The 26,298-nt window shown below is 35.0% G+C and overlaps 1 protein-coding gene and 1 non-coding gene across 2 annotated transcripts in view; one reads left to right on the top strand and one right to left on the bottom strand.

Annotated features, from left to right (window-relative positions):
- LOC112128205 (delta-sarcoglycan-like) overlaps positions 1 to 26,298 on the top strand; it is a 110,856-nt gene that overhangs the window by 54,817 nt on the left and 29,741 nt on the right. The window lies entirely within an intron of this gene.
- Positions 22,289 to 22,361, bottom strand: Trnav-aac. Its single transcript has one exon. It is a non-coding gene; the product is annotated as a tRNA-Val (tRNA).

Here is a 26,298-nt window from a genome sequence, read left to right as displayed (position 1 = left end):
TGGATTCGAACCCGGGACCTTTACCTTAGTGATGAGCGCCGTGTCAACGCCTAAACCGTTGCGGCCACCCCCCCCGGTTTTTCTGTCTTATTATATTTTATAAGTAGATATTCATAATGAAAGAAAGGATTGATAGTGAGAAGGAAATAGAAGAGACAAAATTTGTCATTTTTGGCCTTCTGGTTGATGGATATATTGAATAACTATTTGGAGATAGTGAGGGGCGATCTGTTCTGACGTAGGTTTAAGAAAAACATTTTCTTTATCGTGCCAACGTTTCGATCTTTATTGAGATCATCTTCAGGGATTCCACACAACAAACATTTCTACATAGTCTAATTCTTCAACAATCTGGTTATCCATTCCCTAATTATCTTCGTCTATATAATCCTGAAAGGATAACCAGGCCGAACCATTACCCATTTTTTTCCATTGTCCTTTCACCTCAAAGAGGCCGACTTCTCATATAAAAAGGTCTTTTTATCCCTTCTTCCTTCCTTACCACTTCAAAATCCAACGTGTATAAGCATAAAACCTCAATATTTCACTGGCACATTCAACACGACACACAAAAATGACACATCTATACAAAAAACAAACACTTTGAATGAGTACAAAAACTTTGATTGAATCTAAAATTTCTAGCATAGTATAAATTCATTTTTTTCACATCCTACATGTATTCGTATAATTTAAACTATTTTTATAAATCCCAGGCTATGAAGATGATGTCAATAATGATCGAAACGTTGGTACGAAAAAGAAAATGTTTTTCTAAACTTTCCTCACACCAGACCGCATCTCACGATCTCCAATTAATCATTAACTAACGGTCACTAAACACCACACATATTGAATAATGTTAAATATTAAAAGACATTATGTCTGGCATTCGGGTTAACGGGTCAATTTTTTTTCAAAGTTTTTCCTTTAAGAAATAGAGGAACGTTTGAGTCGTTCACATCAGAATCAAAGCACGTTGTCCCTAGTTGCGCTATATTTTTTTTTCTCGGCCGGGACAAACTCCAAGGAGAAAATAGAATATTCGTAGGCCAAGGGGGAAATGAAGTATGGATGGTATTATTACCATGGGATTTCCTCAAGAGCCCCATATCCGACGGCCAGGAACGTCCCTTACGTTTTACCCAGTGACTTTCAAAGCGAAAAGATTCTCTTTCGGCCACTGGAGATTTTAACACACACACACACAAACCCGACGATGGTGATGATAGCCTCAAAAGAATAAATATTACTTACAGGGTTAATGAACAAAAATGGATCTAATTTCAGGACTAACTTACAAGAAAACTATGTTGTTTCCAGAGAAGATAGATACAATAAATTACAGGCTTTCCAAACAAATTAAGGTGAAAATGGAAATAAAATGACCTGAAAAATGTAAAATCTTTCAAAATATACAATAAAAACCATGCATATATATGAAAATTGACATATGTAAATGCCTGTTGAAATTTTTTTCTGAATGATCCGGCCCCAGGAGATTTTAGCACTCACACACACACACACACAAACCCGACGATGGTGATGATAGCCTCAAAATTCTAAATATTAATTAATGGGTTAATGGCCAAAAATGGATCTAATTTCAGGACTAACTTACAAGAAAACTATGTTTTTCTTCAAAGAACATAGATGAATATAAGAAATTACTGGCTTTCCAAACAAATTATTATGAAAATGGAAATAAAAGTACCTGTAAAATGTAAAATCGTTCAAAATATACAATAAAAACCATCTATACATGTTATATATGAAAATTGACATATGTAAATGCTTGTTGAAATTTTTTTCTGAATGATCCGGCCACTGGAAATTTTAGCACGCACACACACACACACACAAACCCGACGATGGTGATGATAGCCTCAAAAGACTAAATATTAATTAAAGGGTTAATGACCAAAAATGGATCTAATTTCAGGACTAACTTACAAGAAAACTATGTTTTTTCTCCAAAGAACCTAGATGAATAGAAGATATTACAGGCTTTCCAAACAAATTATTATGAAAATGGAAATAAAGTACCTGAACAATGTAAAATCTTTCAAAATAGTATACAGTAAAACCATCTTTACATGCCTATATATGAAAAAAATGTTGAAATATTTTTCTGAACGGATCTTGGTTAAAAGAAAACACTTGGTTGCCCTTTGGTTAAATCACATTATCCGTAAATATAACGTGGACATCCTAGATATTGAAATAAATAATTTGCGATACCAAGCAAAGTAGCTAAGTTTAATTATGTAATTTATTAAAATCTTAAATTACTTAAAATCTTTTTTTTCTTGACCGTTAGGGTCCATTGGCAAGAAATATCCGACATACGTGCAATTAAAAAAAAATCAATTATCACAAAAGTTTTATTAAGATTTATCCTTTCTTTATTTAGAAATTTAAAGCAATGTGTAGAATCTTTCAATTAATTAAACTTTATGTAAGGTATTGGTTGAGATGAAAAATTAGTGTCACGAGCGGGATTCGAACCCAGCAGCCGAAGGTCGTAACTAACTTAACTTTTTGGTGTCCAAGTGGATCGAAGTCACGAGCTCAAGTGGTACAGCATCGGCGTAGCCAAAGCCGTGGGTTCGAATCCCGCTCGTGACACTGACCTTTTCATTTCAACCAATACCTTACATAAAGATTAATTAATTGAAAGAAGTTATTTGGTCAATCGGACCACGAAACATAATGGATTTAATGTGTAGAATATTTTTAAATGAATTTACAATTTTTTAAGCAATCATGTTATAGTTTGTATTTACATTGGCACATTTTGTGCAGTTTGAAAATGTTTTTTATGAGACTTTTTCCATAAGAGAAGTAATATTAATTTGTTTGTTCCGCTTTTGTAAGTAGTAGAAGAAATATTGTGAACGGGGCCAGTCCTCAGTTGATGCGTTTGGTATGCAAACTCCATGAGGATGATAAGCCCTGGGTCAGGGCCTTTCAGCGGCTCTAATCCCTCGGTTTTATCCACCCTTCAGGACAAGAGCTTACACCTCTTTAACTAGGTTGTCGCCGGTGGCCGACCTCAATTAAACACAACACCTCCTCCCTGTAAGCCCGAGGTCTCATATTAATTTCACCCTAATCCCAGAGAGTTCCACCCGCTTACCAGCTGGACTGACTAATAGTAATGCTCGTCACGATAAAAATTCGTGAAAGATTAGTCGACTTTGGCCGGAATAAACATGTACAAATATCAACAAAAGGTTTTAAACGAAAAGAACATTCGATAATTTTGGACTATTTGTCTTTGCAGTTTTGGTTTTCAATTCGTTATCTTCAGTTAGATTTATTTGATATTTTCCCCATTCGAGGTCATTTTAAAATTGAGTTAAATTTAAACAGGGGTAGACATGTGTTTTTAAGATAACCAACAAAGAAATTATTAAAATAAAATTAATATTTTTTCATATTTAAATAACGATTATGATCATTCAATAAAATTTACTTTATACTTAAAATGCGTATTAATATTTTAATTCATACAATATAAATAAATAAATTCAACCAGAATTATGTTTAGTCTCTCCTGTTTCAAAATTAATGAAGTTGAATTTTAACAATTCTAGCCGAATCAGTCCCACTTAAAACCATCACTCAAACAAATTTGAAAATTAAAAATGGTACAACTTAAAAAAATAAATAATCAAACACCGGAATGTTACAAAAAAGCCTTATACAAAAAGACTGACTATTCAAAGATATATTTACAAAATCAAATTGTGAATACATGGGAGAGATTTTATCTGTGTTTTATTGCCCTATCTTTAAAATGGACCAACTATTGTTGTAATATGGATGATTTTCTAATATATATATATATATCAATACCTGTAATTTGAGGTTATTATACACTGTATTGTCTTGAGAGGGAGTCGACAACCATTGTTGTTCTCCCAGTTTTGTGCGAGGTTAGTCCTTGATGAGGAGGTCCCGAGGCCATCTCCGCTTTAATCGACAGACAGGATTGTAGTGATGGATTGGGCTAGTGGATTGGGTGAGTGGAGAGTTTGTCGTGGAATTGGGTGAATTTAGGCGGGATTAATTTATTTACAAAAGGTATTTTGAGGTCATTGTGGAGGGTGAAGATCAGACATAGTAAGGGGCGTTAACTATAATTATTAAGGACTTTGGATTGGAAGGATTGAATTCGTTGGATGTTAGTAGGTTTAGCGGTTCTAGTCCGTATGTCCAAATCGGTTTCAGTAGTGTTCTGTACAGTGCTAGTTTGTTTTTTGTCGACAAATTAGATTTGCGTCCGAGTAGGTTATAGAGTAGTCCGAATCGTATAATCACTTCCTGTCTTTTTATTTGGATGTGTTGTTTCCGCGTCCGTCGTGAGTCAACAGAGAGCCCGAGATATCGTACGCAGTCAGCTTTGGGAATAGTTGAGGTTGTGTGAGGAGTTTTGCTTCGGAGGGTAAATGTAATATGGGTGCACTTGTTTTCATTCATTGTTATTCTCCATATTTTTCCCCATTCTGCGATGCGTTGTACGTGTGATTGGAGCTCCTCCGAAGCATTTTCAGAATCGGGATTGGACGAAAGGACGGCTGTGTCGTCCAGGATGCATGGAGAGTAGAAGGTGTGGATGGGATGTCTGATGTGTAGAGGAGGAACAAGACCGGTCCGAGCACACTACCCTGTGGTACTCCCACTCCCACAGGTCAGTAGTCGGAGTAGTATCCCTTGCCGGATTCTGAATTATCGTCCAGTAAGGTAGGATCGAAGGATTAGGTATAAGGTGTTAAAAATGTTAAGGGTGGCCACTATTTTTCCTCTCAGTGTAACTACTGGTTCATCACCCCGCAAACAAATAGAATTTCGTAATTGTATTTTATGTTTTTTTTCTTGTATTGAATTTTATGGAGCATGTGTTTTCTTTTCATAATGGTCAAGAATTTAAGGTTGCTATATTAGTTTTGAAGATGAATTATTCGTCGAAAAATCTCAAAACTATTTCTCAAATGCGGTTTGAATCTGTAATAACCCAATTTATGAATGTATAATTTCCAGAAAAAAGTGACTCCAATTTGGTTTGTTAATAAATTTTTATTATATATAAGCATTATTATAAAAAAATCCTACGCTTGACTCATTTATTTTTTAAAATATTATCAGTGTCTATGGAAATTAGTATTGTGTGGTGATTAGTGACTGTTAGTCTATGATTATTCGGAAATCGTGACATGCGGTCAGGTGTGACGTAAGTTCCAGAAAAACATTTTCTTTATCGTGCCAACGTTTCGACCTTAATTGAGATCGTCATCAGGGCCTGGGGCTTACAAACATTGTTTAAATTTAGCAAATACATATAGGATGTGGAAAAAGTGAATTTATACAATGTAAAAAAAAGTTTTATATTCAATCAAAGTATTTCTACTCACTCAAAGTGTTTGTTTTTTGTGTTATTGTGCCATTCTTGCGTATCGTGTTGACAGTGCCAATGAGATATTGCTGTTTTGTGTTTATATAGGTTGGATTTTGAAGGGGCGGGAAGGAAGTCGGTGTAGAAAGACATTTTTGTATAAGGAGTCGGCTTCTTTGAGGTGATTAGAGGCGACGATGGGAAAAAACGTTGGTACTACTAATACTACATCAAATCTGTCAAATACAGACAAACAAACACACATTTCCATGCCGTTGATTCACGTCCTATCACATAAATTAAACACATTTCTCTCTTCATATAACTTTAAAATAGCTTTCAAAAACTATAAAATAATTCACACACTTTTTTCCAAAATTAGAGATCCCACAACAATAACAAATAAATCTGACGTAATCTACAAAATCAATTATTTAAATTGTCCGGCAACTTTCATCGGTCTTATATCCCAATATTTGGACAAGAGAGTAAAGCAGCATATCTATGATTGCAAAAAACCCAAGCAAAATCCTACAGCACTCGCTAACCACCATTTTGAACACAAACAACAATTTCGACTTCAACAATCCAAAAATATTACACACAGGACAAAACAAACATAAACGTAACTTTTTAGCAATGGTTTACATCAACAGAGATCATGCATCAATTACAGAACAGACACATCTAAACTCAGTCGCAGCTACGCCAATATCATTAATAAATTTCAATACAGATAACATACCTACATCATCACATTACATTCCACACATCAAATATTTTTCACATAGTCTAATTTCCCAACAATTTAGCTTTCCTTTTCTATTTATCCCTTTCTATATAATCTTGAAAGGATAATCTGGCCGAACCAATTACCAACACATTTTTTCCCTTCGTCGGCTCTTTTCATCTCAAAGAAGCCGACGCCTTATACAAAAATGTCTTTTCTATACCGACATCCTACCCCACCCCTTCAAAATCCAACGTATATAAACATAAAACAGCAAAATCTCACTGGCACTCTCAACACGACACGCAAGAATGGCAAAATTACACAGAAGACAAACACGTTGAGTGAGTAGAAATACTTTGATTGAATATAAAAAATATATATTTTTTGCATTGTATAAATTAACTTTTTTTTACGAGGGTTCGTAACAGCAGAGATTTTATCAACCCTCGGGGTGCCGGTGTTTTTGCAAAAAAGTCCATTTCTAAGTATGTACCATGTTACGTAAGATTTTATTTTGGAGTGTTTGTATGATTTTGATATTGCTGTATTTGGTACAACCCCATAGTTGAATACCATATGTCCACATAGGCTTTATGACTTGTTTATACAATAATATTTTATTTTGTATAGCTAGATTGAAGCCACGTCCTATCAACCAGAATAGTTGTCTATACCTTAAACCTATTTCTGTCCTTTTTTTCTTTACGTGTTCTTTCCATCTCAGCTTGGCATCTAAGGTCATTCCCAGATATTTAGCTGTATTGCTGTATGGTATAGTAGTTCCATCGATTATGAGCGACGGAACATGATCCATCTTTTTGTTTGTAAAGATTAGATGAACTGATTTATGTTGGTTTAGCTTGATTTTCCATTTTTTTGTCCATTCGTTTATCTTATTACACGCATTTTGGAAGATTTTGGTTGAGTGGGTGATAGTCGGTCCTAGTGATATCACCGCTGTTGATGTATTTGTTAAATTTAAACAATGTTTGTAAATCCCAGGCCTTGAAGATGATATCAATAAAGATCGAAACGTTGGCACAATAAAGAAAATATTTTTCTGAAACCTACGTCGCACCATACCGCATCTCACGATTTCCGAATAATCGTAAATTAGTATTTTAAACTATTTTATATGTTCTTCGTGAAATGACGTTTTACAGATTTTGTACAAACTCAGACCTGAATAGAGTTTCAAACTTTTTTTCTTCTTTAAATATAATAAAATTTACAGATTTAAGTTACGACGAAAAGAACTTTCGAACTTTTCTTGAGGAAGCTGAATTGTTCGAGCGCCTCAATAGTGCTCCAACGTTTTGAATCATAAGCAAAGAAATTCATTCGAAAATATTAATTCCTTAAATTGTAATAACAAATTTTTTATGGTTCAAAAATTATGATCTGAAAATCGGTTTATTTTAGAAGTCTATAACTCCAGGTGATATTCAGTATGGATCATTACTCCAATATTGATTATATAAGACAAACCATTCAAATCACAATTTTTATAGCAACAATCTTTTACGCTTAGTTAATTTGAATGAACATTAATTTTTTATTACCACTCATTCGTTTAAGATGTTTGTAGTTTTATGATGAAAAACGGTCAGCAGGAAAAAATGTTTTTTCTCGAAGGCGATTTGTGATAAAAGAGGGTTGATAAAACGGCGAAGTCCTCCTAATAGCAGAAAGGCGGTCGACGGGGGTGAGGATGAATGCCAAGGCGATGCAGATGAGATCCCCGACAATTCCACCCCTGACGGTTATTAGAGGATATTAAAAGCCCGAATAACACCGAGCTTAACAATTTTACTCCTCACCCCCCGCCGACGCCCCACAAAAGCTTCAACCAGCCTGGAAGAAAGTCTAATTACATAACTATTGACGAGGCATCAAGAGGCCACGTGATAGGATTCAAAACTTAGTCAATTACGAGTTTCGACTCAAATTTGGCTCTGACGGCCGTCCAACTCGGCAAATGAAAAATGACAAGTCCGAAATCGACATCGCTTTCTAATTAAACCCCGGGATGGGAGAAAATACTTGTTGAGTTTGATTGCAAAATCATCGTTTATCAAGTGATTAAAGAACTCTCCGAATGTTTTTGTTAGGATGGTGACAATTAGAAAAAAAGTTCATTAGAGTTTCTAGCAAATTGCGATGATGGGGAGAGGGAGAGAAATGAAAAGTCAAATATTTGATCATCTGAATAGCTTCGATTTTGTTGAACCGTCAATTTTGTTTAAAAAGGTTAGTTAAAAATAGGGATGTAACTTTTTAATCGCTCAATTTCCTATATAAATTCAAAACACATACTGATTCGTTCATCATTTAAATTAATTAATGGTTACAACATTTACAAATATTTAAACCGTAATAAGTAAAAGCCGAAGTGTAATTATCCTACATTCAACATCAAAACGACTGTCCTCGAAATACATAATGTGTACAAAGACGTAGTATGCCTTTATGGAACAATTTAATTTTTTATTGTTGGTCTAATTTGCATAAATTTAATCTTTACCTACTTCGCTCATAATTCAAACCATACATCTAAAGAAATTACAATCGAGAAAGGGTTAAAACAAACTTTCACAAAGATAACCACAAAAATAAGAATTATGTTCATTAAATTAAGATTAAGATTTATGATGATTTATTATTAATGAAAACATTTTCTTTATCGTACCAACGTTTCGATCTTTATTGAGATCATCTTCAGGGCTCAAAGTCTTTGTTTTCTGTGTAGATGTGCCATTCTTGTGTGTCTTGGGCACTCTCAACACAACACACAAGAATGGCACATTTACGGAGAAAACAAACACTTTGAAGCTTTGAAGCCCCTTGGCCAGTCTGTGCTGCGAGCTGGGGGTCTTGCCTCCCGAACTTCGGAGAGAGCAACTCACTCTCGGTTACGCGGCCGGGCTCTTGGCCGCGCCGGAGCACCCCCTGGTTATGAAGATCCTCCACTGCCCATACAGAGTAGTTTACTACAGGCTTCGCTCGCGGACGCGACCCTTCGGGATCCGCTTCGGTGAGTCCCTAGGGAGGGCCGGATTGGCGCTGGGAACGGTGTTTCGGTTGGGCCACCGGCCGACACCTCCCTGGACCTTTCCGGCCGTACTCGTCCACGACGATCTGGCGAACTTGCCCAAGTCGTGTACACCGGCTAGGGCTAAGGCTAAGTTCCTTGAACTTAGAAATAGATACGTCGGTTTTCGTCTGATTATTACAGACAGATCCAAGACCGGCGATGGTGTGGCGTGTGCTGTGTATAGCGAGGGAGTGGCCCCTTATGCAAAGAAAGGTTGCTCGATGTGTCCCACATATTAGAGGCGTGTCATGCCTTTGTGCCATACAGAGAGCGTGTAGGCATGCCGCCGGACTTAAGAAAAGTTCTCGAGCACTGTAACGAGTTTCAGAGTCCCCTGTTCCGCTTTTTAGGGGAAATGGTTTTTTTTTTTTTTTTATATAGTATGTCTTATGTGTTGTGTGTCTATATTTTTTGTATGAGTGCATGTATTTATTAGCGTGAATGGCGAGGGTTGAGGGTGAAATATAACGTCATCATCACCCCTCGAACGATGAGAGCGTAAGAGTGTGGGTTCGGGGTCGATGGCGGAATATATTTATAAAAGTACTCCATCGACCAAAAAAAAAAAAACCACTGGACCTACTACACATTCGAAGTCAAGTCGACTAGTCTTTACTGGATTACTGTGTAATGAGAAGTTACTATTATTATTAGGAAATAAAACACCTTATGGATCAGTGGGTTAAATAAATAAACACTTTGCAAACTATCAAAAATTTTGAAATTGACGGAAAGCTGTTCTGTTTTAATGATGACGAACTGAATAATATCACTGATGAATTAGCCTGCATTCTAGGTTCTAAAAAATACAATACATATACAAACGTGCACCATTTTGTATAATTTAGTCAGCTACCACCTTAGTTACATAGTTTTATTAATAATAGAATAATCGTTAGATCATGTTAAACATTGTATACAATGATAAAGAGTGTTATAAGAAAAAAATTATCCGTTTAATTAAGTGCTTTTTACTTTCTAAACATTCGAAACAAGTAAATAACTCGCTTTTTTTTGTAATACGTCATAAATTCATTTGATACAACGGTCGGATTAAACCGCAGATCATTATTTAAAATTTACTACCCGTTAGATAATTTAAAAACCAAATATGAGAACAAGTTGTTATAGTTTGATTCTCAATATATCATGTTTTAATGATTTTATAGATTGTGTTTCTTTGACGGTTCTCCATACTGAAGAGACTAAAAACTAGATCGTACACACTGGATAGGCATGACTTGCCTGAGGCTAGCTAGTTATTCCTACCCCTTATATTTCGATGTTGTGTTCGTCATGTATGTTGATCATAACTTGTGTAATATACACTATGTACTATGATTATTTGCAGGTCAAGGCCGTAGGTTTTACAAAAACATTTTCTTTATCGTGCCAACGTTTCGATCTTTATTGAGATCATCTTCAGGGCCTGGGATTTAAAAACATTGTTTAAATTATACAAATACATGTAGGATGTGAAAAAAAAATGATTTTACACAATGCTAGAAATTTTAGATTCAATCAAAGTATTTGTACTCTCAAAGTGTTTGTTTTCTGTGTAGATGTGCCATTATTGTTTGTTGTGTTGAGTGTGCCAGTGAGATATTTATGTTTTATATATAGAAAAACATTTTTAATGAGGAGTCGGCTTCTTTGAGGTGAAAAGAGCCGACAATGGGAAAAAATGGGTTAGGCCTGATTATCCTTTCAGGATTATATAGATAGGGAAATTAGGGAAAGGAAAGCCAAATTGTTGAAGAATTAGACTATGTAGAAATGTTTGATGTGTAGAATGTAATGATTGTTTTATATGATATATTATATGCTTGGTGTGATGTGATGATGATACATGTATGTTATCGATATTTTTCACATCCTATACGTATTTTTATAATTTAAACGATGTTTGTAAATCCCAGGACCTGAAGATGATCTCAATAAAGATCGAAACGTTGGCACGATAAAGAAAATGTTTTTGCAGTAGTAAAAGAATGTTATAATTTGTATAATTTTTAAATATAGATAAATTATTGTTCAATGTGAAATAAAAATACATGTTTTAACTGATTTAAAACCGTAGAAAAATTTATCTTTCAACCCGTCTCCTAAATTGCAATCTGAGCCTCTGACATTACCATTTCTTTGAGAAAAGTATTCAGTTTAAAAGGCCGTATGAATTGGACGGTATCACAATGGGGAGAAAAAGATGCCCTCTCTGACCACCATTACAGAAATAAGTCGTAACGACCATGCTCGGGCTTATTTCTAAAGAAGCCATCAAGCCATTTGTATAGGCTAACGTTTCTCCAGAGAAGAATCATCATCTTGACATTTATAAGTGTCCATCGCATGTCGCCCTTACGACATCATCAGTACGAATACCTCCCAGAAGGAGAATTTCTAGTTTAAAGATACAACGATTTTCTTTTTATAATATCCTTCACGCCTTTATTAAAATTAAATGAATTTTAATCATAACTTCGGTGAATTTTTACTGAACAGTATAGCTTCATGTTGAAGTGGAAAAGTAGGATCAGTTCGGGTAGGCTTGTATAACAATTTTAGCTTATAAGAGCAACAGGTGGGACAAGACGCCATTTCGGCGGAATTTGTGCACGAAACGTGTCCAGCGGCTGTTACTTTTGGCTTTGTTTCCGTACCATCAGCGAACACAATCTGCTTCTGGAAATACCAACCCTTCATGTACATGCAAATGGGCCACCTTCGAAACCGAGGAGCCGAGATACTTTCCAGCAAGAAATCAAAATGTCTGCCTCACACTTCGTAATTCAACGGCAGTCTATTGCCTTTGAAAATTGCACAAATGCGTATTAAAATTTATTTTTATTTTTATAATATCTCGTTATAATAAACATAATCGACCGGTTTAAATATAGCGGTGAAAGGTGATTAAACAGGACAGTTTTGTTTTATTGTAAAACGACCGCGTTATAACCATCAATTAAGATTTTTTATTTTGATCCATTTATCATTTATAATTATTATGACATACAAATGTTGACGTCAACACTTACCATAATTAATCCATATTTATTTAGTGGCCACATTTGACACATTAATTATTCCAATTATCTATCCTTTTCATGAAAGAAAAAAAATGGCAAAAAGAGGGAAAAATGGTATCCGAGTGGATCCGAAGCCAGGGTAGCTCAGTGGTTAGAGCAGGGGCGTATTTAGCCGAAGTTCGTGGGTTCGAATCCCGCTCGTGACACTGACTTTTTTATCTCAACCAAAAACCTACATAAAAAAGAATAATTTTAATTTATCTTGCTTTCTAAATCATTATGGTATTTACAAATGTGTATATATATATATATGTGTGTGTGTGTATATATAAAAAATCTCGATCTGTCGAAGGAAACCGACAGATGTAGTAAACTGGGTGTGAAAAGGTCGCCTCCTCTCCGTATTCCGATACGGTTTAAAGGTATTATGAAGAAAATAATGACAACAGGGAGTCAGGGCCTGGAATATAATAGTGGTGGCGTCTGTAATGAGAACACTCAAACATTCGGGGCACGCAATCCTCGGGTGTAATACCGTTCGGCGTTCGGTTGCTCCTGCCGAGGGAGAGGTAGAAGCGAAAGGGAAAGAGATATAGAATCGAGGGGAGATCTTGGGGGAGAGAGAGAATGGGGTCTCGAACCGATTTTAATACTCATCCCATAAGAAGTGTGATTACTGCACCTGGAAAAATTTGGTATTCGACGTAAATTTTGTGTATAAATCTTTTTTTTTGTTTATTTGAAACAATGTAATCAAATAAATGATTAAATGTGAGTTTATTTCGTTTTCTTTGCATATATTTGTTTCATTCAAACCTATTTATTGCACCGTCGTTGCGGCTTTCATCTCCAGTGGATCATTCCGTTGAGTGTATTATGTAATCGAGTGAATATCAATAAATTCATAACGCAATTGTTTTAGTGAATGACATAAAAGCAAGTGTAAATAGCAGACGGTAAAAGGATTTGACATGTAATTCAGCGTTGAAACAGCATTCGAACCCATGCAGCGTTAATTCCTATAATTAAACTCGGCTTTGTTTTCATTAGGCCACTTTGTGTCTACAAAACGCATATGAAATGTTTAAAAATCAGAAATCCGACGGACTAAGCAAGTAAGTTGTACCGTTGATGGAGGAACACAGGGGAAGAGAGACTCGTTTTTTGTTGTTTAATAATAAAAGAAACGCTTATGATAATTTGATATAGGATCGTTAAAAATAATACTGACCATCCTATAAAAATCCAAAAATCCGGAAACGCGTTTGACAGATCAAGACAGCGAGGACAAGCGGACCTAATAGATCATAATCGACCAAGTTACAGGTTCAACACCGCGTTCACATCAAGAAAAAATCTGACAGACAGCCTAACATCAATTCCACTAACCAAAGACAAGTACGAAAAAGCATTGAACAGAACAAAAACCACAGGACCAATAACGGCTGTAACACAAACTCGTGTTAATTACCAAAATAATAAACAAAACACGCACACAAAAAGAAAACAACAACTCAAAAATGTTGGCCCTAAATGGACCACATTCATATTCAATGAAATGAAATTTGCAATAACTGTAATAACTTTGGGTCCTTTTATTTGCTTAGAAAGGAGATTTGTAAATATTTTCATTGTAAATAATATTAGATTAGTAGAATTTATATTGTGTAATTGACTTCATTAGTGGTGATACTCCTGCAATAAGATTAATAATAAAAAATAATTAATCTTTATGTAAGGTATTGGTTGAAATGAAAAAGTTAATGTCCCGAGCGGGTTTCGAACTCACGACCTTCGGCTGGTTGGTTCGAATCCCGCTTGTGACACTAACTTTTTCATTTCAACCAATACCTTACATAAAGATTAATTAATTGAAAGAAGTTTTTTGGTCAATCGGACCAAGAAATATAATGGATTTAATAAAAAAAAAGGAAAATTACTACGACAAAACATCTACAAGACGGAGCAACTGGAACAAAATGGTATATATATATATCTTACTATCAACTGGAACTCCTTATAGGAGTACGCCAACAATTTTCAAATTTTTTCTTTTACCGATTTTCTGTTTAGTTATATTGTTAACGCTAATCGGGTCAGAATTCATTTATTACCGCAAATTAGATATATACATTTTTCAGATATTCCATTTTGCTATCGTACGCCCTTCCGTTCATCCCCGTGGATAACTGGCGTCCCATCATATACGATTGTCGTTTGCTGTACATAATGACACCAATTGGCGTCCTGTTTTTTCCTTACTTCTCCGAATTCCACTTCTTGGCCTGGGTAATGTTGCAATTCTGTAGCACGGAACAAACTGACACACAAAATGCCGAATTTTTTCATTACTCATTGACGTTCGGCAAATAATGACTAATAATAGTATTACAATCAATACATAGTATACAATGTTACAACCGTTATACATTTCGACCTTCGGCTGGCGGGTTCGAATCCCGCTCGTGACACTAACTTTTTCATTTCAACCAATACCTTACAAATTAATAAATTGAAAGAAGTTATTTGATCAAAAGGACCACGAAATATCACGGATTTAATAAAAAAAAGAATAAGGAAAATTACTTAGAGAAAACATCTACAAGACGGAGCAACTGGAACAAAACGGAATATATATGTATATATAGATTTGTTCCAAATCGTGGTACAATTTTTAATATTTCGCTGACGTTTTCTTTATTTACCCCTCCCGGGATGTCGTACACAATCATTCGAGGGCGAAAATTTTTTCCTTATTTCATCTTTAAGGCAATCCTTGCACTGTTTGTTAATTGAATTACCTTGAAGTTCATTATGATTTTGGCCACAAATTTGAACCACTTGCCCCCTTTGGGTAGGCCTACCATTGAATCATTTTAATTCACAATTTCATCCCTCATCTCCCTGTTGATTTATATGTGTATTTTTTAGTACATACAGATAAATAACCCGAGGGGGGACACTTGCTCAGGGGGATAATATAAAAAATACATATTGCAATTGCTAAAGGGGGTTTATATATAAAATAAATGGCCATAATTTAAAGTTTAAAGGTATACAAACTTTATTCATGCCTTCAAAAACCACAACCGGATGCAAATTATATCCAAAATCTGCATTATACTGAAATGCAACCATCAAGTTTTACTAATTAATTTAATCGATTTATTTGCATGCGTAATCGGTTGTTCATTTTGATCACAATAGGGCAAAGTCTTAATTCTCTAATTTTTACTCGACTTGTTTCATTTCGTGCTTCGTAATGTGATGATTTAGTAACACGTGAGCGTGACTTATGAAATATTTTGGATCATTTTATTGTGCTCTTTCTTCTTCTGTTTCATTTTATCTTTCATTTGGAATTCTGTTGGCAATTTTCTGCGACGGCCAATATTTTGTGTCCTGTTCGTAGTTTTATAAACAACGACGCAATACAATTCCAACAGCAAATTCTGATTGGGTCACTTATTGGGTCCGTCTTTACTCTCGGGTTCGTTGAACTATTTAAAACGCGTTTCGTCTTTGCTCCATCTTCAGTGAGGACCTTACCTAGATACCGATTATTCATGTGATTCAGAAAGTACGCGTAGTATAATTATCCGATTGTGAAGATTTAAAAAAATCGAATTAAACACAGCAAAATCAGTGATAATTAAAAAAAAATTCTGGTTTAAATTACATGGGGCTTGAGGAATTATTAATTCTGTCTAAAAAATACGTTCAATCTGTTCCTGTTACATTAATAAAACCCTAGTAGAAATTCACTGTAGTTAAACATTTTAATTACAAATCATCTCTGTATTTGTATAATATACTGATATAATATCAATACTTATTTTACTAAGAAATCCGTTGAGAACCGTCAGATTGATTGAACTCGAAAATCTTTCTTCAGTTAAATATGAACCAATTTCACCATTTTACATAATAGATGCTACTTGCAAATAATTTTCGTGAAAACGGACTTGACCCGACTTGATCTAGGAGACCCTTAATCAATTAATTGGGTCTATCGATTTTCTACTAATCACAAGACCATTAATAATTTGAGGCATCTGGGCGGTATTATCATCCGAATAAAGTTTTCCTTAACGGAAAACACGCGATGTGATTAACCTTAGAAGCAATAGCAAATTGTTTATTGACTAAAAAATCCGGCTGAACTGCTGGCTCGAAATTAATCCCTTCTATTTGTCCTATACCTGTATTGAACCATTACAATCAAAACATGACCGTCCCGAAAAATACAATTATTATTTTATATAATTAATTACAAATATAGATCATAAATACATTATTACATTATTTACATTAAAAATTTAATTATTACATTAATATAACATAAGTAATAAGTAAGTGTCCTTTAAATACAGAATAATATAAGTAATAAATGAATTATTACTTTAAAAGCAAAACTATATATTAATATCCAATTTATTATTGAACGAGTGAATCTGACTGAACTCTATGTTTATATCGGGTGTTGTGATTATGTTAATTCATTGAAATGAATGTAATTTATTAGAATTAATTAAGGTTTTTAGTTGAGATAAAAAAGTCAATGGCATGAGAGTGCACTCCGTGGCCATTTCATTTGTCGTCTAGAATCCAATCCGATTACACGACATTTGAAAAATGGCAAAAGGAGGGAAAATTAAAAAAAGGTGGGGTTGAGATGGGAAGTTAGTGTCCGAGTGGATCGAGGTCACGATAGCTCAAGTGGTAGAGCAGCGGCGTATTTAGCCGAAGGTCGTGGGTTCGNGGATGCTTATAACCCCGCCACAAGAAATATCGAGTACTCTGAGGGTGAGTGTGTAGCCTCTAGAGTGTAAAAGTAAGTTATTAGCGAGAATGGAGTTGGTTCAACCTCGCCTCAAGGAAAATCGTATGCTCCGGGGTGAGTGTGTAACCTCTGAAGTGTAAAAGTAACTTATTAGCGCGATTAAAACGAAAACTTCTAAACTTCGGAGAAAGCAGCTTTGTTTCTTTCCCCCACCCTATTCGGTTGGAGTATTATTATTATGGAACTACTATTTTTTTTATTATAATCGTAACTTATAAAGTGCAATTTTTCTTGCAAATCTAAGCACCATCCTGGTGCCTCTTCGCGCACCTCTCTTGGTGTGAGAATTACCTTTTCATAAAGGCTGAACTGTAACCGGGCTAACACTTCAAATTCACAGACGATATCTTCTTCTTTTTAATGCACGGCCTTTAAATTTGATTGAAGTAACAGTAACCTCTTCAGAGTTTTGAATTCTAATAAATTGGTCGTGGACCGTATATATAGTCTCCTTCATGAACTCACAGGGGCGAAAAAAATATTCAGCACTTACTCCGGTGTACATAGTTGTACTTTCGGTTTCAAGAACTGCTCCCCTTTCTTGGCTAGTTGGTAATCCATTTCATTTCCTTCTATACATTTATGGCCGAAACCCACCTTAAACTGTGTTTTCTTAGACTAGTTTGGAGTTAAAAACATTCACGTTTAATGCCTTCATGCCTGCCTGACTGTAAGAAAGCAAGTAAATCTCTTCTTGTTTCATGTTCTTAGAGAGCAATTTACCCTCAGCTATAGTACGCCGAGGTTCCTGGCAAAACCGGTACATCCACTTTCGAGTGCGAACCTCAGATACCAGTATTACCGAATATTCTAGCCGACTTCGAACCCTGATCCGACCCCTGGTTGTACGCTTCGGCGAAACATTGGGAAGAACTGGGATGTCCCTGGAGACGGTGCTGGTCGACTTTTCCTAAACGATCTCGCCGTGTTAGCCACGTCGTCTAGCCCGCTACACGTAAATCAAAGTAATTTTGGAACTTAGAGGTACGCCTTTTCTTCCGGGACAGGATTAAGACCGTAGAACGTGCGATGTTTGGTCGTTCCCGCCGCTGAACTGTTTGTTTACACGGCGAAATTGTATGCCATTTGACATGCTGTGATTCAAGACGATTCTTTGTCTGTACCAACTTCTGCCCTAGTCCCTTTTGACCCCCTGTTGAAAAGATACTTTTAGTCCCAGCAAAACGGTCATAGCTTTCTTAGTTCCCAGTCACGAAGGTTAAGATCCAAAAAGGCGGACCCAGATGACGCTAAAATGCAATAAAAATGTGATTAGAAGGAAATCGCAACGTCGGACAAATTTAAACATCTCTCACCATCTCTGACATTTTTTAAACAAAATATATAAACACAGAGTACATTAAAAAAGGTATAGTAAAGTAGATGAACCAAAACGCAATGAACCAAATTCTTCGAAAAATTTTCTGTCTAAATTTCTTTTGTTTTATAAATTTTTAAATAAAATTTTTATTTTAATATAAAAAAAATTATTTAAAAACTTTTATTAATTAAAAATTTCTACGAAAATGAAAAATTCTTCAACCTTCTTCGTCATGCCCTCAAAATACCTACATAGCCTATATTGTAATAAATACAACGATGTAAAAAAAATGTCCATGAGCCACCAAGCCGCATAAACCTGTTGCATAAAAAGAACAAGGTGAATTGATGAAAACTTAAGAAAAATAAATAAAACATGAATCGAGGAAAAAGGAATATTTGATGTTAAATAAGCAAAAGTTGTTCGCCTTACATAACCTACCTTTATGTACCTGGAATCAACTTTGCAATTATTTTCCCTAAAAGGAAAACAAAGAAATAATTGTTTCATTGGTTTTTAAAGTTTATTCACTGTTTTTAAAAAAAAAGTTTTGCGCTCGCTGCAAAAAATGAATGTTTACTCTGCATCGCTTTTAATTTATACAGAAAATGCCTAATATTCATGCCAACTGTTCAAATTAAAAGTTTTTCCTTACAATAAGATACTACAGGATTATACTTCACGTTTTCCATGATGTTTTAACGTCAGATATTTCACTTAATATTTTGAAGTGTACTCATGCTTATAAGGTCAATTCAGTTTGTTTAATAATAAAGCGGGGACTTACCCGCAGCAACTCTATGCGACGCTACCCGATGCTACCCGACGCAAATCCAAAGTCCAATTTTCCATAAGACAGTATAACTCCCGTGTACATCTGCCGGATGCTATGCAATGCTACCCTACGTTCTGCGATCCCCACTGTCCAGATTTTCGTCGGGTCGCATCGAGTACAGTCGAAGACAAAAGAACCGGACATTCATATTTCTATTCAAACTACATGTATTATTGTTGTTATATTAATTACAACATACTTATTTTAATATAAACCAAATTAACCGAGATTAAAAGTTCATTAGTTTTTATTTTAAAAAAAATTAATTTTAATGGTTTGGTAGAAGTTCCCTATACATTTGGAATCTGGATGACTTCTGGGTCTGTGCTAGACATTTATCAATGTGTACGGTTGTTGTAACCAAAACTGGTCTATCTTTGCTCAAAAAATTGAACTAATAATTTATTTCATGGTTTTTCTCATAAAATTACACCATTTTCGTCGAGTAGCGTCAGAACAGGACATTCGTAATTTTGTAGTTTTAATCAAACTAAGTATATGTAATTTTGTCGTTATATTAATTACAACAAACTTATTTTAATATAAACCAAATCAACCGAGATCAAAAATTCATTAGTTTTGATTTAAAAAATTAGTTTTAATGGTTTGGTAGAAAATTGATCCAAATACCGGAATACCAGTTTTTGATATAATGAATTTAACTAACAATTCATTAAACCGTTTTGCTCATGAAATTTAGCTAACAATTTATTTCATGGTTTTGCTCATACAATTACACTATTTTCGTCGAGTAGCGACAGAACAGGACATTCATATTTTTTGAAGTTTATTTCAAACTAAGTACATGTAATTTTGTCGTTATATTCATTACAACATTCCTATTTTAATGTAAATCAAATTAAACGAGATCAAAAATTCATAAGTTTTATTATTTTAGGGAAGAAAATTTATCAAAACACCGGAATAACTTTGTTTAAGACAATTAAGTTTGTCAAACAATTTATTACAAGGTTGTGCTCATAAAATTTAACTAACAATTTATTACATGGTTTTGTTCAAAATAGTGCATTAAGAACAAAAGAGGCGTTGCGATTGTGATACTGATTATTGTGATACACGCTGTGTGACTGTACGCGGCGTGTGCTTGCGTCGCATAGATGTGCAACCCTACCAAAACGTGACAAGGCGTACGGTCGCATCGGGTAGCGTTGTATCGGGTGTGTTCCCCGCTTAAATGCATTTAGTGAAAAATACAGCATTACGAAAGGAATAACCGACAAAACTGGGCCCGTAAACTGCCTGATGCGGTGTTTGTCTAATTTTGTTTAACCGTGCAGGAGAAAATGACCCCAACATAAAATTTTATAGAAATTTTTGTAAAGAAATTCATTTAGGGTTAATGAAATTGGTTCGACGGTTCAGAGTGAACCACAAATAAATTAAAACTAGAAATCCGATTACGGCAATATGTGTAATTACTAGATTACCCAAATGTAACAAAGTTTGTGGCAGGTTGAAGTTAGCGGTTACGTGTGTTTTTCTCAAATAATTTTTCATTCTGAAAATGAAGGTTTAATAAACGGAAAGTCAAAGGCAACTACTCGGTTTTAAGGAAGTATTTTCAAATTCAAACCGACTCCAAACACTTTCTCTGGCCTTTTGAATTTATAATCGTCTTATCCGCGCCCGGTTTCGCCTCTCGCGTTGTAAACTGGGGCTTGTTCAATATAAACTGAATGAGGAAAGGGGATGCAGAGCGGACCACGCGGAAATATTTATACTCCGGGGCACACGTTCGGTAGGGGATTTCCAAATAGAAATTTCAAGAGATGTAATACTTTAACATTTTTATGACGCGGCATTTTTACACCTTATCAACCGCATAGTCTTTTCGGGGCGATATTGGGCCATTTTAAATATTTCCGAATGTCCCAGCAAGTTTATAATTCACTTGACATCCAAGTTTTCATAACAAGTAGCAACTTGTATTTTGAAGTGTGTAAGCAAACAAATGCCTGTAATACAAGAGGGGGGGAGCTATTTAATAGTTAAAGCTGTAGTTATTTTGGCCAAAGATACGAATGAAAATCGAGATGATCAGTTATCTTGATCCCAGTCCGAAACGTGATGCTACGCACCAAGGGTACAGAACGCAGTACTTACGCTATAAGTCGGGAACACACTTACCCGATGCAATGCTATGCGACGCAACCCGACGCAAATCCAAAGTCCAATTTTCCATAACATTTTATTACCCCCGTGCACTTTTTTGATCGATCTGCGATCCCCACTGTCCAGATTTTCGTCGGGTAGCATCGAACGGATACTATATTTTCATTCAAACTATATGTATTATTGTCGCTATATTAATTACAACAAACTTATTTTAATATAAACTAAATTAACCGAGTTCAAAAATTCATTAGTTTTGATTTAAAAAAAAATTTAATGGTCCGGTAGAAAAATGTCAAAACACTGGAATACCATTTTTTGATAAATAATGAATTTAACTAACAATTTATTGCACGGTTTTGCTCATAAAATTGAACTAACAATTTATTTCATTCAACAATTTTATTGTTTTTCTCTAAGTATATGTAATTTCATCGTTATATTAATTACAACATTCTTATTTTAATGTAAATCAAATTAAACGAGATGAAAAATTCATAAGTTTTTATAAAATTTATCAAAACACCGGAAAAACTTTATTTAAGACAATTAAGTTTAACAAACAATTTATTACATGGTTGTACTCATAAAATTTAAGTAACAATTTATTACATGGTTTTGCTTAAAATAATGCATTAAGAACAAAAGAGGCGTTGCGATTTCGATACTGATTTGTGATACACGCTGTTTGACTGTACGTGGCGTGCCCTTGACGTCGTATAGATGTATACACCCTACCAAAACGTGGCAAGGCGTCGGGTAGCAACGGGTAGCAACGGGTAGCGTCGCGTATTCTATTATTAATAAAACTATGTAACTAATTAATTCACTACTTTCGTGGTCCGCTTGACCAATTAATACATGACAATTAATTAAGGTTTTTAGTTGAGATGAAAAAAAGCTAATGGCACGAGAGGGATTCGAACCCACGACCTTCGGCTAGTTATGCCGCTGCTCTACCACCTGAGCTATCGTGACCTCGATCCACTCGGACATCAACTCCCCATCTCAACCCCACCTTATGAGTTTTCCCTCCTTTTGCCATTTTTCAAATGTCGTGTAATCGGTTTGGATTCTCGACGACAATTGAAATGGCGACGGAGAGCTTTAGTGAAGTGTACTTCATTTTAATTCATTAAATTCACTAATTTCGTGGTCCGCTTGACCAATTAATACATGACAATTAATTAAGGTTTTTAGTTGAGATGAAAAAAAGCTAATGGCACGAAAGGGATTCGAACCCACGACCTTCGGCTAGTTATGCTATTTTTCAATGAATGAATGCCCATTTGAAAAATACCTTTTTTTCATCTCAACTAAAAACCTTAATTAATTGTTATGTAACTAATGTTGTAGCTGACTAAATTATACAAAATGGTGCATGCTTTGTAAACGTATTGTGTTTTTTAGAAGCTAGAATGCAGGCTGATAATTCATCAGTGAAATTATTCAGTTCGTCATCATTAAAACAGAACAGCTTTCCGTCAATTTCAAAATGTTTAATAGTTTGCAAAATGTTTATTTATTTAACCCATTGATCCATAAGGTGTTTCATTTCGTATTAATAATACAATAGTAACTTCTCATTATACAGTAATCCAGTAAAGACTAGTTGACTTCGACTTCGTGTCGTAGGTAGAAAGAAGATCAAGTGCAACTATTTTTGCCAAGTCATCAATGAAATATAATGCTTTGGGTTGCTATCGAGGAAAACGATCCACTTCTATTATTAATGCAGGCCTTCTTTTTTCACCTGTCTAATGACCTCTACGAGGATTGGAACCCTACATAGATTATCTGCAGGTCGATCAACAAACATCATATTTTTTACTGTTCATTGCACGCCAAAATTTTGGTTTGAGGATTGGCCATACGCAGTTGACACACGGGCACCTGCTCTTGTGTCAAATCCCGTGCAGGTGCCCCTTATGGTTGCTCCATGTGTCCAACATATTAGAGACGTGTCAGTCTTGGCTCCATACAGAGAGCCTGTAGGCATGTCGCAAGATTTAAGAATGGTTTTCGGACACGGTAACGAGTTTCAGGGTCCCCTGTTCCGCCTTTTGGAGGAATTGGGAATTTGTTATTGTATATAGAAGTTAAATTATGTGTTTTGGGTTTCCGTGTCTTGTATGAGTAAATGTATTTATTGGTGAGAATGGGGAGGGGCTGATGGCGAAGTAGCTTCTCCATCGCCTCTCAGGTTGTGTGTATGACTTGGAGTAATGGCGGAAATTTTGTAAAAATACCCCATTGACTCCAATTTAGATTAGTTTATTATAGGGAACATGTAGATGGAGGAATATCGAGTACTCCATCTACCAAACAGAATGAGTTGGTGTGAATGTATTTATTGGTGTGAATGGGGAGGGGCTGATGGCAAAGAAGCATCTCCCCTCATGTTGTGGGCATGACTTGGGACTTCGGACGAAAACTTTTAAAGTACCCCATCGACCCCAAATTAGATTCGTTTATTGTAGTGAACAGGTAGATGGAGTAATATCGAGTCTATCATCTACCAAACAATATGAGTGGTAACAATAGGAATGAATGTATTTATTGGTGTGATTGGGTATAGAGTGTGTAACCTTACCACAACGTAATTAGCAGTTATTTAATTATAGATTATTTTTTGTTCCCAAAAAACTGCTTATTGCCATTATCCCAGATTTGTTCTGTCTATCATGAACACGGGAAGCAAACTGAGAAAGTGTGAATGGCAGGCAAAGAAGGGGGATTTATTTTAAGAAGCAAGCAACACATGGGTTCGCCCGGCCAAGAATAGTGGATCTGCTCTAGTAATCTTCTGTTTCCCAGAAGTGCGTTCGCATTTAACATGTTCATCGGGTGAAAGTGTTATGTTTGAAATGAGTGAGACGATCTGGAAAGGAAATTTTATGCTAAAAGTGAAGTTCAATTTAAAATGAAAATCTTTATGTTTGAAAATGTTTCACAAGTTACAATTCAGACCGGATCAGTTCCCAGAATGAAGTTCTGCTAATCTTTATAGTCTAGTGTTAAATTTCGCAAGGTGAGTGTAAATCTTAAATTGATAACAAGTAACTGTATCTATTAGAACATTAAATTTACTGGTTTAAAACATCTTTTGAAAATTTTCGATATCTTTAGATAAACGAGGAAACTTTAGGCCCTAAAATGCTTCCTATCAATTGGAATATTTCTATTTCAACGAATAACAGAAAAAAGAATAAGAACGATAAAATAGAATTTCGTGTCCAGCAGTCGTAAGTTTTCAAAGTCATTCGTGACACGTGTTGTAACATGTTGTCATGAGAGATAATCGAATCTTTCGTTGTTTTTGAAAGAATCTTTACGATTGTTCATGCTTACATATCTCAACTTGTTTTGCCTGTTTTAATTGATACATCACAAGAAGCAGCTATAAATATAGAGGATTTTTTTAAACGAAATCGTTTGATGTTTTTTGCTTTTAACATATAATTCGTTGTATTTGAGGGCATTTTAATAAGGTATTAATATAATAAACAGTATTTCGTTGATTGGATACTAATAAAATTAATGAAACAATACATAAACCAGTCAAAGAAGTCCAATTAATTGCTTCTATTAGCATAAGAAACAACAAAAGACGGACTAAGAAACTCTAATATAAAATTCAATGGCTTAAAACAGAAATAGCGAGAATTAGCAGAAATTATTACGGTAATATTGGAAACAACAAAGTAACAACATGTAGATCATTCTTTGCAAACTGTAACCAATGAAAACCTTCCTCACCATGTAATGAATGTATTTAAAGCCAAATACATATTTTATCTCTGTTAATATATTTAGATATTATAATGCAAGAAGCCAAATTTTTTCGGTCTTTACTTGCGTGAACTAAGATGGGTTTTTAAGCTGAGATGTGAGGTTTTACATGTAAATTCAACTGTGTTTGAATATGCTCCCTGTGCAATTTTCGTTCCGTCCAGACTGTATTTCAGTTTTTGGCAGAGTGCTCGATTTTGGGCGAGAATCGGCTCTAACACCTTGGTCGTTTTACTCTCGCAAGTAGTGACCCTTTGCGGTTCTTGAATGGTTCAAATTCTCGGTACTTGATTCGGTATGCTAAACCTGCTTGGAGCAACAAGTACGAATTCATTCAATAATTTAATTTTTATTTTTTAATCTTTCATTGTTATTAAGCTATCAAAATTTTACGATAGTTTATTTTTTTGTATTTTTATATATATTTTGTATTTTATTTTATTTTTCTTGCATATTGTACTTGTTTTTTTCTTTTCTTCTCTAAACTGCATATATATATGCAAGCCAATGACCTCTGGCATACGGATCGTACGATCCAAATCCATAATGATTTGGTTTTATAATTAACGATTTAATGATATTATAATCCATTTTAGTAAAAAATACACAATTAACTTTATTATTTTGATTTGCCGGTGTTTGTGAAAAAGCCCATTTGTAGGTATTTCGGGCTCGATGCAGGGCTGCGGGATTCGAACCCAGGACATTTACCTTACAGTAATGAACGCTGTGTCAACGCCTAAACCGTTGAGGCGACTAACGCTCTTGGTTTTTAATTATTATTTGGAGGTCGTGAGATGCGGTCTGGTGTGTTTTGGAAAAACATTTTCTTTATCGTTGTCAATGTTTTGATCCTTATTGAGATCATCTTCAGGGCTCAAAGTGTTTGTTTTCTGTGAAGATGTGTCATTATTGGCTGTTGTGGTGAGAGTGCCAGAATGGCATTTACGCAGAAAACAAACACTTCAAACACTTTGAGCCCTGAAGATGATATTAATAAAGATCGAAATGCTGACACGGTAAAAAAAGGTTTTTCTAAAACCTACGCAGACCGCATCTCACGATCTCCAAATAATCATTAACTAACGGTCACCAGACACCACACACGTTTTTAATTATTTCT

Source organism: Cimex lectularius, unplaced genomic scaffold (genome assembly GCF_000648675.2).
Source record: "Cimex lectularius strain Harlan isolate CLEC.00 unplaced genomic scaffold, Clec_2.1 scaffold475, whole genome shotgun sequence".
Taxonomy (NCBI): Eukaryota; Metazoa; Arthropoda; class Insecta; order Hemiptera; family Cimicidae; genus Cimex; species Cimex lectularius.
This window is presented reverse-complemented; position numbering and strand designations above follow the sequence as displayed.